The following is a 12,048-nucleotide window of genomic DNA, read 5'->3' as shown; positions in this document are numbered from 1 at the left end:
ATCCTTGCTATTCAGAAATAATTATTGCTGGCAATCATTTTATTATTGAATTATCGATGATGTATTCACTGGCATCCTCTACGTTCCATTGGTGCGCGATGTTTGTAGTTGATTATCAACTTGTTGGTCTTGCATTGTTGTTTATATGTTGGAATGTCCAAAACTGTAAGTTTAGTTTTCTGGAAAGAAATGATAGCATATGATCGAAAAGATATAGTTGGAGACTTGGATTTCAGTTTGTTTGTAAGTAGTCAACAAGAGAGAATGTTTATGAAAAAAAAAAAGAACAAGAGGGAATAAATTGGTTGTTTTGGATTTTTGGTTGATAAATTGTCACCTTTGTTCCTTTTTTCCTAATTAAAGAATCAATAAATCACTATTTGAGAACAAGGAATATGTCTGTTTTTATTTCTTTTATTCTCTGACCTGTGTGACTGCTGATTAGGGAGTATTTAGATGCAGCAATTATCAATTTATTTTATGGTTTAATGAATTTTGCCTGCCGGAGGAAAGCTACACAATTGCCTTATTTTATTTTTAATTTTTTTGAGAAGAGGCTTTTGCAGGAGAGCCTAGTCTTTGGTTATGTTTTTATTTGTAGCCAAGCAAGTAAGGTGGAGGGTTGACTTCGGGGTGCTTTTGAAAGAAATACAGATATCACCCTTATTTCGATATCTTTGGACATATGTAACATTACAGGTGCCTTCTTCGATGGTCTATAACATCAAACACAATGCTTTTTCAGTGTAGTTGCAGAAGTTTCCTAATTATGATGGATCTCTTTTACATGTATTTCATCTCTTTGATGATCCATTTGTCTTCTATTTCTGCTCCCAATGTTCCTGTTGTTGATAAATAGTGCAGATGTTTCTGAACATGATATCTTGCACTTTCAAACCCTTGTGAAGCCTTTTTCTAACTGTTTGCCTAAACTTATCATGTGCCCAAACACCTAGACAGATGGTCATCCAGAAATCATATATATTTATATATATTCTATGTTCTGTAGAAATTTTCTAATGCCAAATTTGTTACAATCACCTGTTTTTCTAAATATGCTACCTGTTGGGTATAAAATACCCTCAGCCGAAGTTCTCAGCGGGATTGACCCTTGCGGGCTCCGTCCCCGACTTCAATTGCAGGAAGACTCCGCCCGGACTCCTACGGAAGCCGGGCTCCGTCACCAACTCCAGCTGCAGGAAGACCCCGCCCGGACTCCTACGGGAGCCGGGCTCCGTCGCCAACTCCAGCTGCAGGAAGACCTCGTCCGGACTCCTACGAGAGCCGGGCTCCGTCACCAACTTCAACTGCTAGTAAGCTCCGTCCGGACTCCTACGGGAGCCGGACTTCGCACCTGACTTTAATTGCAGGAAGACTCCGCCCGGACTCCTACGGGAGCCGGGCTCCATCACCAACTCCAACCGCTGGAAAGCTCCGCCCGGACTCCTACGGGAGCCGGCCTCCGTCCCCGACTTCAACTACAGAAAGACCACGCCCGGACTCCTACGGGAGCCGGGCTCCGTCACCAACTCCAGCTGCAGGAAGACCCCGCCCGGACTCCTACGGGAGCCGGGCTCCGTCACCAACTTCAACTGCTGGTAAGCTCCGTCCGGACTCCTACGGGAGCCGGACTTCGCACCTGACTTTAGCTGCAGGAAGACCCCGCCCGGACTCCTACGGGAGCCGGGCTCCGTCACCAACTTCAACTGCTGGTAAGCTCCGTCCGGACTCCTACGGGAGTCGGACTTCGCACCTGACTTTAATTGCAGGAAGACTCCGCCCGGACTCCTACGGGAGCCGGACTCCGTCACCAACTTCAACTGCTGGTAAGCTCCGTCCAGACTCCTACGGGAGCCGGACTTCGCACCTGACTTTAGCTGCAGGAAGACCCCGCTCGGACCCCTATGGGAGCCGGGCTCCGTCACCAACTCCAATTGCTGGAAAGCTCCGCCCGGACTCCTACGGGAGCTGGGCTCCGTCCCCGACTCCAGCTGCAGGAAGACTCCGCCCGGACTCCTACGGGAGCCAGGCTCCGTCACCAACTCCAACCGCTGGAAAGCTCCACCCGGACTCCTACGGGAGCCGAGCTCCGTCCCCGACTTCAACTGCAGGAAGACTCCGCCCGGACTCCTACGGGAGCCAGGCTCCGTCACCAACTCCAGCTGCAGGAAGACCCCGCCCGGACTCCTACGGGAGCCGGGCTCCGTCACCAACTTCAACTGCTGGTAAGCTTCGTCCAGACTCCTACGGGAGCCGGACTTCGCACCTGACTTTAATTGCAGGAAGACTCCGTCCGGACTCCTACGGGAGTCGGGCTCCGTCACCAACTCCAACAGCTGGAAAGCTCCGCCCGGACTCCTACGGGAGCCGGGCACCATCCCCGACTTCAACTACAGGAAGACCACGCCCGGACTCCTACGGGAGCCGGGCTCCGTCACCAACTCCAGCTGTAGGAAGACCCCGCCCGGACTCCTACGGGAGCCAGGCTCCGTCACCAACTTCAACTGCTGGTAAGCTCCGTCCGGACTCCTACGGGAGCCGAACTTCGCACCTGACTTTAATTGCAGAAAGACTCCGCCCGGACTCCTACGGGAGCCGGACTCCGTCACCAACTTCAACTGCTGGTAAGCTCCGTCCGGACTCCTACGGGAGCCGAACTTCGCACCTGACTTTAATTGCAGGAAGACTCCGCCCGGACTCCTACGGGAGCCGGACTCCGTCACCAACTTCAACTGCTGGTAAGCTCCGTCCGGACTCCTACGGGAGCCGGGCTTCGCACCTGACGTTAATTGCAGGAAGACTCCACCCGGATCCCTACGGGAGTCGGGCTCTGTCACCAACTCCAACCGCTGGAAAGCTCCGCCCGGACTCCTATGGGAGCCGGGCTCCGTCCCCGACTCCAGCTGCAGGAAGACCCCGCCCGGACTCCTACGGGAGCCGGGCTCCATCGCCAACTCCAGCTGCAGGAAGACCCCGCCCGAACTCCTACGGGAGCCAGGCTTTGTCACCAACTTCAACTGCTGGTAAGCTCTGTCCGGACTCCTACGGGAGCCGGGCTTCGCACCTGACGTTAATTGCAGAAAGACTCCGCCCGGACCCCTACGGGAGCCGGGCTCCGTCACCAACTCCAACCGCTGGAAAGCTCCGCCCGGACTCCTACGGGAGCCGGGCTCCGTCCCTGACTTCAACTGTAGGAAGACTCCACCCGGACTCCTACGGGAGCCAGGCTCCGTCACCAACTCCAGCTGCAGGAAGACCCCGCCCGGACTCCTACGGGAGCCGGGCTCCGTCGCCAACTCCAGCTGCAGGAAGACCCCACCCGGACTCCTACGGGAGCCGGGCTCCGTCACCAACTTCAACTGCTGGTAAGCTCCGTCCGGACTCCTACGGGAGCCGGGCTTCGCACCTGACGTTAATTGCAGGAAGACTCCACCCGGACTCCTATGGGAGCCGGGCTCCGTCACCAACTCCAACTGCTGGTAAGCTCCACCCGGACTCCTACGGGAGCCGGGCTCCATCCCCGACTTCAACCGCAAGGAGGACTCCGTCCGGACTCTTACGGGAGCCGGGCTCCGTCACCAACTCCAACTGCTGGTAAGCTCCGTCCGGACTCCTACGGGAGCCGAGCTCCGTCCCCGACTTCAACCGCAAGGAGGACTCCGTCTGGACTCCTACGGGAGTCGGGCTCCATCACCAGCTTCAACTACTGGTAAGCTCCGTCCGGACTCCTACGGGAGCCGAACTTCGCACCTGACTTTAATTGCAGGAAGACTCCGCCCGGATTCCTATGGGAGCCAGGCTCCGTCCTCAACTCCAACGGCTGTAGGCAGACTTCGCCCAGACTCCTACGGGAGCCGGACTCCGCCCGCGACTCCGACTGCAAGTAGGCTCCGCCCGGACTCCTATGGGAGCCGGGCCTCGTCCTCGATTTCAACTGCCGGTGAGCTCCGCCCAGACCCCTACGGGAGCCGGACTCCACCCCCGGCTGTGACTGAAGGAAGACTCCATCCGAACTCCTGTGAAAGCCGGATTTCGAGCTCTTCTTGGACAGATGGCTAACTACCTCTCTCCGCCAGACACTCCAGCCAGACTTCAGCCCGCAGACCTTCGCCCCCTGGTGCGCTGCAGTAACAGCCGCAATTCTGCTCCATTCCCTGCGGCAGATTTCACGCGGCTCCATCACTCCACGACCCTGCTCCACCTCCTGCGACGGATTCCACGCAGCTCCATCACTCCTTGGCAGGCCGTAATAATGGCCACGGTCCTGCTCCACTTCCTGCGACGGATACTGCGCGATTCTTCTATCCTCTGGCGAGTCGCAACAACGGACGCCGCTCCGCTTCTCGTGGCAGACTCCACGTGGCATGCCCCGGTAATAGCCACGGGTCCGCCCCACTACTCTCCGCAACAAACTTTTTCTGACTATGGGCGGCCCACTGCCAGACGGTTACAGACATCACCATCAGTTTGTTGCCCCCTCCGCCTATAAAAGGGGGAACCCCAGATACGTTATTCTATAAGCTCTCGTTTTTACCTAGAAACTCTGCAAAAATTTTCGTTCGAGCACTCCATTCTTGTTGAGGCAGAGAACTGACTTGAGCGTCGGAGGATCTTGCCGGAGCAACCCCACCTCCGGTTTAGACTTCTTTTGCAGGTCCCGACGGCGACTGCGACTCCCTCGACTCCAGCTTCTCCGACGCAAGCGAATTTTTGCACCAACAGGATTGACGCTAGAGGAAGGGTCTGTGTCTTCGCAGTATCCTTGTTCTTAAAGGAGCGCTCAACGGGACCGCCCCCGGGCATCTTTTTCGGCATCCTCTCCTCCTTTCTCCACTTGGTCCTTGCTCGATGCCTCCCCGCAAGACGTCCACGCGACGATCCACGGCCTCTACGGTCAGGTCTCAGGCTCCGGCCTCACCTCCTGTTTCCCAACCTCCTACTCCTCCTTCGACGATGATGGTCGGTGCGGAGCAGTTTGATCTGCTAGCGCAGCAGGTCAGAGGCCTCACTGAAGCTGTGCAGGCTATATAGCAGCAGCAGCAGCCGCAGGCATCAGTGCGCCTGGAAAGGGTGTCGTCGGAACACCAAAATCCGATGGCGGGACGAGCCACTTGGGCCAGCCGTCCCGTCTTTCCTGGAAAAATGAACCCGAGGGTGGAGAGCCCCCAATCGGATCACGACTCCACCCCTGGAAGATCGCTGCCCCCATTCTGCCAGAGGACCCTCGAGACTCGAAGTCGAGAGGATTTTCTAGACCGGAGACTCCAAGAGATGAACCGACGAATCGAAGAACTCTGCCATGCTCCCCCCGCTTATGGTGAGGATATTTGTACTGACCCTCCCTTTTCTCAAATGATCATGCAGGAACCGATCCCGCCAAACTTCAAGCTCCCCCAGTTCGAAAGCTACGACGGGACTTCGGACCCGGTTGATCATCTGGAAGCCTTCCGGATGATGATGCTGCTTCATGGCGCTCCCGACGCCATTCTATGCCGAGCCTTCCCATCCACCTTGAAGGGAGCGGCGAGAAACTGATACTCGGCTCTGAAGTCGGGTACCATCTTTTCCTTCGATCAGATAAGCCACCAATTCGTGGCATATTTTGTCAGCAGTCGGCACCCCCGGAAGAGTTCGGAGTCCCTCATCAATATCAAGCAGAGGAAAGGGGAGTCCATTCGGGCCTACATCAACCATTTCAATGTCGCAGCACTGGAGGTCTGGAATTTGGATCAATCAGTCGCAATGGCCGCTCTGAAGGGCGGCCTTCAGAAGAATGACCCTTTGTTCTCCCTGGAGAAGAAGTACCCCAGAGATTTTGCTGATTTGTTGGCTCGGGCTGAAGGGTACGCCTGAGCGAAAGAAGCCTTCAAACTAAAGGATGAGGAGACCGCGAGAGAGCAGCAGGCGGGAGACTCGATTAAGCCCGCAGTCAAAAAAGGGTCGAGAGAAGCTCGGCCGCGTTCTCGATCCCCTCCTGGGCACAAGCGTGCCCATACTCCACCCCAGGTACGTAGGCAGAGAAGTCCGGATCGTGGGGTTCGGCGGGGTTCTCCATCGAGAAGATTCCGCAACTACGCCCCCCTCAATGCCGCGAAGATCCAAGTACTGATGGAGGTCAGGGAGCAGCTCCCTAGACCAGAGAGGATATGCACGCACCCCGAAAAGCGCAACTCCAACAAGTTTTGTCTCTACCACCGCGACCACGACCACGGCCACGACACGGAGGAATGCATTCAGCTCCGAGACGAGATCGAGGAGCTCATCCGGCGAGGTCGACTCGACAGGTTCATCCGGCACCGGCCTGAGGGTAGAGAAGATTGGCCAAAGGCCCTGCCGCAACCTGAACCGCCAAGGAGGGAGGAGCAGCCCGGAGATCGGCCTCCAATTGGGACCATCGACTCCATCACCGGAGGGCCTCAAGGAGGAGCAGACCTTCCACGACCATGGAACTCGAAAAACTTGTAAATGTATCGCTTACGACTCTGCCCTGAATCTAAATTCCTTTCGACTTTGCGTGTTCCTCCCATTTGGCACGGATTTGTTACGACTGGGGATAACCCCTTCAAACAATTAAAACAAGGTTATGTTAGGAACGAGAGGAGAACCTCATCCTAACATAAATAAAATGAAAGTCCGATTATCTTGAGATCGGATGGGGGGAGAGGCCTTACAACACCCTAATGCGGCCCCACAGCCATGTCAGGAACAGGAGGAGAACCTCGTCCTGACATGAGCAAAGTCAAAGGTCCAGTTCTTTTAGATCGGATGGGGGGAGAGGTCTTACAACGCCCTAATGCGCCCCCACAGCCATGTCAGGAACAGGAGGAGAACCTCGTCCTGACGTGAGCAAAGTCAAAGGCCCGGTTCTTTTAGACCGGATGGGGGGAGAGGCCTTACAACGTCCTAATGCGCCCCCACAGCCATGTCAGGAACAGGAGGAGAACCTCGTCCTGATATGAGCAAAGTCAAAGGCCCGATTCTTTTAGACCGGATGGGGGGAGAGGCCTTACAACGCCCTAATGCGCCCCCACATCCATGTCAAGAACAGGAGGAGGACCTCATCCTGACATGAGCAAAGTTGAAGGCCCGGTTCTTTTAGATCGAATGGGGGGAGAGGCCTTACAACGCCCTAACGCGCCCCCACAGCCATGTCAGGAACAGGAGGAGAACCTCATCCTGACATGAGTAAAGTCGAAGGCCCGGTTCTTTTAGACCGAATGGGGGGAGAGACCCTTGCGATAGCCCTTATGTGCCCCCGTAGCCCCATTGGAAACAGGAGGAGAATCTCATCCTAACCTGAGCTGAGATCGGCTACATCAGGAATGGAAGGAGAACCTCGTCCTGACGGTGACAAAACCCGACCGCCCAACAAGATCGGATGAGGGGGAAAGGCCCCTCAGCGGCACCTTCACACTTCTACGCAACCCCGCAAAAAGCAAGGGGAGGGCCCTCACTCCGAAAAGAGAAGAAAAATTAAAAAGGAGAAGCGACGAACTACGTCAGAAACAGATGAAGGACAAACCACACCAAAGACCTAAGGAACCTTGTCTCAACAAAGGCGAGAAGTTCCTACCAAACACCTCCGGCCTCTAAGAAGGCTCTCGAAATAGGTCAAGAAAACAGCAACGCCTCCGAGGTAATGCGGAGTTCGGACCACCAAGCTTGAGCCTGCGGCCATGAACGACGAGGAAAGCAAACCAGCGTATCGATGACCGGGCACCTCCAAACGACGTCAACGTCGGACAAGTTGAACGATAAGAGAAGTTCGGCAGATGATAATTTAATACAACATGCGGACGAGGTAACACAAAATTTTCTTTTCATTCCATTTGCGAAATATACACCACAAAGTCCAGAAGGCCAAAGAAAGAAAAGCAAAACGACAAAAGCAAGACAAAACAACAAAAGAGAAAGCGTATACATGAAAAGACAGAAGGCCAAAAAGAGCTCTAGGGAAGCTCTGCTCCTTCCGACCTAGAATTATCTGCTCCACCCCTCATCCAGGACTACCTTAGATTCTCAACTTCTTCTTCTAGCTCCCTCCTTTTCAGTAGCGCATCCTGGAGCGCCCGACGAAGTCGCTGGCTCTCGGTCTTCGCCTCTCGATGCCTCTTTCTTAGGATCTCAGATTCTGCCTCCGCATCCGTGACGGCCTGCTACTCGTATGCCAGCTGGATCTTCAATTGCTGCAGCTCAGCCGTCCTTTCCCCAAGGGCGACAGAAAGCCCTTCGACGGTTCCTCTCAGGGACTGGAGTTCATTAGAATCCCGAGCAGAAGTCAGCTGAGCCCTGTCAGCCAGCTGCCTCTGAAGACGGGCGACTTCGTCGGTCGCCCCTCAGAGTCTCCCTTTATATTCCTCTACCTGCCTGCGCCAACCGGCCCGATGCACGTCGTAGTTCACCTCGGCGTCCTGAAGCTGCTGCTGAAGGTCGGAGACCTTCTTCGACCACTCCCGGTCGCCATCGGCCCGATCCAAGAGTCGGGACGAACTTCCTCCCAGTTGGCCGATCTTCTCCATCGCAGCCGACAGTTCCACCCTGAGAGCGCTAATCTTGGCAGCTTGAGCCCAAATTTGGTCGCTGGCGCTCTTCTTGCATTCCTCAAGCTCCTTCGCGAAGTCCGCCTTCCTCCGGCTATACTCCATGATCCCCTTCACGTGGAGATTCCGAAAGCGGATGGCCTCCGTGGTGGCTTCAGAATGATCCTCTCTCAATCTGCGAAGCTCGCCTTCCATCTTCTTTAACCTTTTTGTCAAGTGAAGGACTTCCTTCTTCAGCCGCTGGATCGTCGACTTCAGCGGAATCCTCAGGGGCAGGGGAAGTGCTTCGGTAGGGCACTGCCATCGAAAGGCAAAAGCGTCAAGACACGCCTCATCACAGAAAGAAAAGCAGAGAGAAGAAAGGAAGGAGGGAGAAGCCATCCACGATAAGAAATTCAACTTTATTGATTGGATGATTCTTGAAGACAAAAAGGAAAAGAAAAATTATGGTAAAATAAAAATACAAGGTTGGAGGTCTCAGACCTCAGAGGCAAGAGTTGGAGAGCTCGGTATTCCTGGAAGGGAGGCTGCGGCAGCAGTGGTAGCAGGAGAGGGACCGGCCTCGTCTTCAGACTCCTCACCCAGGAAGCTGAGGTCAAGCTCAGAAAATTTTCTGGTCACCTTCTCCTGGCAGAGCTCGAACCCCTTGATGAACGCCTCCTGGCCGAATTGGACATTCAGGTCCCTCATCTCCGCGGAGGTCTTGAATTTCTCTACCGCAAGAACCCTGACCTCCGAGACCAGGACTAAAATCTGCTCAGCCAAATTGGCGACCTCGGCCTCCGCCTTTCTCACCGTCTCCTCCAAGGTCTGCTTTTCCTCCTCCCGGGCTTGTTTCTCTCTTTTCAGAGCCTCTTGGAGGGCGACTACTTCGGCTGCCTTTTCTTTGAGGCGAGCGACCTCGGCCCGACAACGCTCCTCCACCTGGATAGCGTCCCTCCTCGCCGGTTCGTCACCTCGATATTGGTGAGGAACTGGTGCCCAATCTGCAAGGGCGTCAAGGGGATCAGAACAAGGGACGAATGGCCAATTAAATGAAGATTTGTTTACCTCGAGGAAAAACCCTAGGGAGTCCCAAACCCGCTGCTCAGGATCGGCACGGTCGATCCTCTCGACGACTTCAGGCAGGATGCAGCCGTCGATCAACCGCCTGATCAAGTCCCTGTCATTGAAGGGATTCTCCGGCTCCTCTTCGGAACCGAGGGACTCGTCAGCGGCGGCTCGACGGCTACTCACCCTGCGGGCCACCGACTTCCTTCTCTTCCCCCTCTCGACTATGGGCGCCTCCATGGAGCGGACCGTCGAAATGGGAGCCCTAGTCGGCGGACTCCTCGAAGAAGCCCGGGGGGCCGTGGGTTCGGCGTCCGAGGGAACGTCGATCGCTGGAGCCGCCTGGACGGACGCGGCCAAGCTCGACTCCTCCGCCCTGGCCCTCTTTGCCGATCCGGAGGCCGCGGCACCCTTTCTTTTGTGGGCCTTGAGGCTCCTGGCAAGCATCCGTGCTGCTTCGGCGTCCATTCCTTAAAAAAAAAAAAAAGAGAGAGAAAGGGGGGAGAGATCAGAAATCAATAATGGAATGAAAAAGGAGTGGCACAAAAAAAAAGAGAAAGAAGAAGAAAAAGAAAGAGAAGGAAGAAGAGAGAAGAAAAAAAAAAGAGAAAGAAGAAGGACGGATGAAAAGAAGAGAAAGGAAAAGATGAAGTACTCGCAGGATCCTGGGGGCTCAGGCCGATGTTGAACAAAAATTGCTCCCTCAGAAGGTTGGGAAGGGAGGGAGCGGAATAGGCGAGAAGCTTTCAAGCAGCCTGAAGGTCGTCCTCCCCCAGGTTGGGGATCCGACGGACAGAATCCCTCAGAGAGCCCCAAGGAGGCAGGCCCAGCCTCAGGGTCGGGCAGTGGATGAAGAGGTATTTTTCCTTCCAGTTGTGGATTGAAGAGGGGGCACCTTTCAGCAACCCCTTCTTGCCGAACTGAGGGGAGAAATACCACCAGTCCTTCACCGAAGGATGACGCTTGAAGGTATAGAAGTGCCTAACAGAGAGAGGGACGGTCGGACCTCGACTACGTGGCAAAGAGAGAAAAATCCTATCAAAAACCTAAAAGAATTCGGAGCAATAGAAGCAAAGAGATGTCTAAGAAGCGGAAGAGGGCGACAACAAAGGATGGAAGTGGAAGCTGGAGTCCGGCACGGAACGCCTCCTGATACAAGCAAAAACGACCGGGTGGGGGAGTGCTAGCCCGATCGGAGGGGCCAGGCAGTCCAGGTCGTACTCCGGAGGAACTCCATACTGAACCCTTATCAGAAGGAGTTATCCGGAGTCAAGGAGCATGGAATGGCACCCGACGCAAAATCGGACGAAGCCCAGCCCAGATGCAGGTTCATCTACAGAACGAGGGACCTGGGGGGTTGAGGCGGAAGAATCCCAAAACCGCTGGGAACGGAAGAGCCGGAAGATATTTCGAATAACTCCGAATGAAGACTCTAAAGATCCGAGAAGACAGACAGGACAAAGGACGGGAGGTCACAGGAGACTAACTCAGAGGAATACAACAAAAAAAAATGGCAAAGAAAAGGTCCTAAGTGGCGGGAAGAAAGACGAAGGTTCTGGGACTAACCTAGATCGCTCTGAGGGATGCAGAGGGGCGAGGACAGGGACGACTCGAAGGACGCCTATGGCCCGAGAAGATGCCAAGGAAACAGGGCTCTCGAAAAAAGGGCAGATACTGATAGAACTCTGAAGCGGAATAGGGCCCCTAAAGGTGGAAGGACGGGTTTAAATAGACCCTGGGATTCGGTGCCATAATGATCGCGAATCACCCCAAGCCAGACACGTGTCCCACTCGCCATGGCAGGCGGCTAAAAGCGGCTGACGGCTGACAGAGCCATTACTGCACCGTACCTGGGCCAGGTACCACGAGAATTTCGAAGGGTCCCTTCGTATCGCCCCGATTCGAAAAGACTCCAGCACGCGCAATTTAATGCCAAAATATCTGGGGCGGTCGTGGCAGGATTCGAGGGGACAACTTCGGCTATGCCAATCTCTCTGTACTTCCTTCATTCAAAATTCAAACTCGAAAGTAGGGGGACTGGTGTTGGGTATAAAATACCCTCAGCCGAAGTTCTCAGCGGGATTGACCCTTCGGGTCCCCCCGACTTCAACTGTGAAGACTCCGCCCGGACTCCTACGGGAGCCGGGCTCCGTCCCAACTCCACTGCAGAGACCGCCGGACTCCTACGGGAGCCGGGCTCCGTCCCAACTTCAACTGCAAGGAAGACTCCGCCCGGACTCCTACGGGAGCCGGGCTCCGTCCCAACTTCAACTGCAGAAGCTCCGTCCGGACTCCTACGGGAGCCGGACTCGCACCAACTTAATTGCAGGAAGACTCCCCGGACTCCTACGGGAGCCGGGCTCCGTCACCAACTTCAACTGCTGGAAGCTCCGCCCGGACTCCTACGGGAGCCGGGCTCCATCCCAACTTCAACTGCAGGGAAGACCCGCCCGGACTC

The 12,048-nt window shown here is 55.1% G+C and overlaps 1 protein-coding gene across 1 annotated transcript in view; it reads left to right on the top strand.

Moving 5' to 3' along the window:
• Positions 1–12,048, top strand: part of LOC105037208 (uncharacterized) — a 58,379-nt gene that overhangs the window by 19,291 nt on the left and 27,040 nt on the right. The window lies entirely within an intron of this gene.

The sequence above is a fragment of the Elaeis guineensis genome, chromosome 10 (genome assembly GCF_000442705.2).
Source record: "Elaeis guineensis isolate ETL-2024a chromosome 10, EG11, whole genome shotgun sequence".
Lineage (NCBI taxonomy): Eukaryota > Viridiplantae > Streptophyta > Magnoliopsida > Arecales > Arecaceae > Elaeis > Elaeis guineensis.
This window is presented reverse-complemented; position numbering and strand designations above follow the sequence as displayed.